General features: G+C 43.8%; 1 pseudogene; it reads right to left on the reverse strand.

The window, feature by feature from the left end:
• Positions 1 to 267: 267 nt before the first annotated feature.
• On the reverse strand, positions 268 to 1518 carry LOC102811412 (annotated as a pseudogene).
• Positions 1519 to 3967: the final 2449 nt, after the last annotated feature.

Below are 3967 nucleotides of genomic sequence, written 5' to 3' on the forward strand. Positions count from 1 at the left end.
GAAGCAGTGTGTGCCAGAGGGAAATACAGGGTTACTCAGAGTGGCAGGAATCTTAAGTTTCTCAGAGTGGAAATAGAAAGGAGACATCCAACAAAAAACAAATATTTACTGAATGCTGAATATGTATCAGGCACTGTTATAGAACCTCCTCAAGGGAAGGGGAAAAAAAAGACAGAGGCAGAAAATGCAAATTCTGAGGGAGAGGAAAGGGGCAACTGAAGGAAGACTGCTGAGGGAGCTGAGAAGCCTGAGGTGATGGCCTCTGTCTTAGGCCTCCTCACCGAAATCCTCCTCCTCTTCTGCAGTGGCATCCTGGTATTGTGGGTACTCAGAGACGAGGTTGTTCATGTTGCTCTCAGCCTTGGTGAACTCCATCTTGTCCATACCCTCGCCTGTGTACCAGTGGAGGAAGGCCTTCCGACGGAACATGGCAGTGAACTGCTCTGAGATGCTCTTGAAGAGCTCCTGGATGAAAGTGACTGCCATCTTGAGGCCACGGGGTGGGATGTCACAGACAGCCGTCTTGACGTTGTTGGGGATCCATTCCACGAAGTAGCTGCTATTCTTATTCTGTACATTGAGCATCTACTCATCCACCTCCTTCATGGACATCCACCCCTGGTAGATGGCAGCCACAGTGAGGTACCTGCCATGGTGGGGATCACAGGTGAACTCAGGCACAGTGAGGGCCCAGTACTGCTGGCTCCCACGACTGGTTAGCGGGGCAAAGCTAGGTGTGAAGAAGTGGAGATGTGGGAAGGGCACCATGTTGACTGCTAGTTTGTGGAGGTCAGCATTGAGCTGACCAGGTAAGTGGTGGCAAGTGGTAACACCGCTCATAGTGGCTGAGACAAGATGGTTCAGGTCTCCACAGGTTGGTATGGTCAGCTTGAGGGTGCAGAAGCAGATATCATACAGGACCTCATTATAAATGCAATAGGTCAGTGTTCTCAACCAACTGGTGGACAGAGAGGGTGGCACTGTAGGGCTCAACTACAGTGTCAGATACTTTGGGTGAGGGCATCACATTGAAGGTGTTCATGATGCGGTCAGGATACTATTCACCGATCTTGCTGATGAACAAGGTGCCCATTCCAGAGCCGGTGCCCCTACAAGTGAGTGGGTCAGTGGGAAGCCCTGTATGCAATCACAGCTCTCGGCCTCCTTCTGAACAACATCTAAGATGGAGTCAAACAGCTCGGCCCCCTCTGTATAGTGGCCCTTGTCCCAGTTGTTGCCTGCCCCAGACTGACCAAAAACAAAGTTGTCTGGTCTGAAGATCTGGCCAAAAGGACCTGAGCGAATAGAGTCCATGGTCCCAGGTTCTACATCCACCAAGATAGCCCGAGGAACATATTTGCCACCTGTGGCTTCACTGTAGTACATGGAGATGTGGTCAAGCTGCAGGTCACTAGCTCCGTGGTAGGTGCCAGTGGGGTCAATCACTGATAACTCCCAAAACTTGGCACCAATCTGGTTGCCACACTGACCAGCCTAGATGTGCACGATTTCCCCCATGATAAAAATGTATTCTAGGGTGGTTTTTTTTTGCTCACCTTGAGTGTGTGCAGGGCAAGAAAGTGATATCTAATTTTTGTCTCTGCAGATCGTAGGCTGCGAGGATGGAACGTGCCCCGGAGGCTGGAGCAGTAAGGTCCGAACGCAGTGGCAGAAAGGTTTTGAGAGGGAGGAGCAAAAAATTTTGAAGGCAGCTACCTGGCCAACCGCAAGGTCAGCAGTTCGAAACTACCAGCTGTTCTGCGGGAGAAAGATGAGGCTTTCTGCTCCCGTAAAGATTTATAGCCTTGGAAACCCTGTTCAGGGTCACTATGGGTCGGAACCGATTCGATGGCACTTATCAACAACCAACAACAACCTAGCCAACCAATTCGAAGAGCTCCAAAGAAAGTTGACCTAATGGAATGCAGAAATCATTGAACAATATATCATTGATATCTCACGCAAGTAAAATTTTACTGAAAGTAATTTTAAAATGGTTGCAACAGCACATCACCTGGGAACTTTCAGAAATTAAAGCCAGATTCAGAAAAGGATATGGTGTTGTTAAGTGCTGTCAAGTTGATTTGGACCCATAGCGACCCTGTATAGAGTTTCTAAGGAGCTTAAACCACCAACCTTACAGTTCAAATGACGTTGCGGTCTGACACATTAGCCCATAGCACCACACCAGGACTCTAGAAGAGGATATAGAATGAGGAATATCATAAACTGCTGTAAGATGGGCCTTGGCTGAAAGCATAGAATACCAGAAAAATATTTACTTGTTCTTTATTGACTCTGCAAAGGTATTTGTGTGGATCTTAACAAACTATGGATGACATTGCAAAGAATAGGTCTTCCAAATTACTTTATTGTGCTCTTGAGGAAGTTGTACATAGACCAAGAGGTAGTAATTCAAACAGAGGGGGATACTGAATGGTTTAGAATTATGAAAGATGTGTGCCAGGGTTATATACTTTCATCCTACTTATTCAGTCTGTAAGCTGAGTAAATAATTCAAGAAGGTGGATTTTATGAAGAACAATGTGGCATCAAGATTGGAGGAACATTAATAACCTACAGTATGTAGGACTTAAAATACTAACTCATGAAGACGGAATGCTACAACCTTCAGCATGGATTATACCTCAATGAAAAAAACAAAAAAAAATCCTCATGACTGGACCAATAAATAACATCATGACAAATGGAGAAAATACTAAAGTTGTCAAAGACTTCATTTTGCTTAGATCCACCATCAACACTCAAGGAAGCAGCAATGAATAAATCAGAGAATGCACTCCATTAGAAAAATGTGTTGTACAAGACCTTTGTAAAGTGTTCAAGAGCAAAGATGGCAGTTTGAGGAGTAAGGTGCATATGACCCAAACCATGGTATTTGCAATCACCTCATACGCATGTGGAAGTTGGTAAATTAATAAGGATGGCCAGAAAAGAACAGATCCATTCAAATTATGGTGTTAGTGAAGAAAAATGAAAGAACTATGGACTGTCAGCAGAACAAATTTATCTGTCTTGGAAGAAGTACAGCTAGAATGTTCCTTAGAAGTGAACTTTGTCTCTTGTATTTTGGGCACATTGTCAAGAGGGAGAAGGGCATCATGCTTGGTAAAGTGGAGGGTCAAGGATAAAGAGGAAGACCTTCAATGAGATGGATTGGCACAACAATTGTGAGGATGAGGATGGATCAGGCAGTGTTTTGTTCTATTATGCATGAGGTCACTATGAGTCAGAACCAACTTGATACCTAACAGTAACAATCACAATTACATTATCTATGTAAATTTGTTTTCCTATTCAAGTACACCACTATGTATATTTTGTGTCTATTCTGACTAATCTTGACTCTATAGGACAGAATAGAACTGCCCTATATGGTTGCCAAGGCCATAAATATTTATGAAAGTTGACTGCTACAGCTTAATCCTGCAGAGTGGCTGGTAGGTTCAAACTTCTGACTTTGGGTTAACAGTTGAGTGCTTTAACCTCTGCATTACAAGGGCTCCTTCAGATATGTAGAGATAAATCTGACTTGTCCATTCACAGTGAGCTATAAGCAGTCCCTGGACTATGAATGCATTCCGGCTCTAAGTCTGTCTTTAAGTCAAATTTGTACCTAAATTGGTAAGGTTTGCATATGCAAAAACCAAGCTCAAACCACATCTGACTACCTCTGCCTACACAAGGGGAAAGGAGAATCAAACTCAAAATCAGCCCAAGGAACATTCCTATGAAGTGGAGGTCAGACATGCTTCCACCCACATCTTCTTTACCCTATTTGGACACCAACCATAGTACACTCTGCTTCAAATCTGGGTTTTAAAATCCATAGTAATAATCACATAGAACTCATAATAATACTCATGATTATGGGGTTTTTAAGGAAGTGAATAGGGCACAATTCAACATCATAAGTAGCTCAAGATGCAGCCATTTTCTAATCAGG

The sequence above is a fragment of the Chrysochloris asiatica genome, unplaced genomic scaffold (assembly GCF_000296735.1).
Source record: "Chrysochloris asiatica unplaced genomic scaffold, ChrAsi1.0 scaffold00134, whole genome shotgun sequence".
Taxonomy (NCBI): Eukaryota; Metazoa; Chordata; class Mammalia; order Afrosoricida; family Chrysochloridae; genus Chrysochloris; species Chrysochloris asiatica.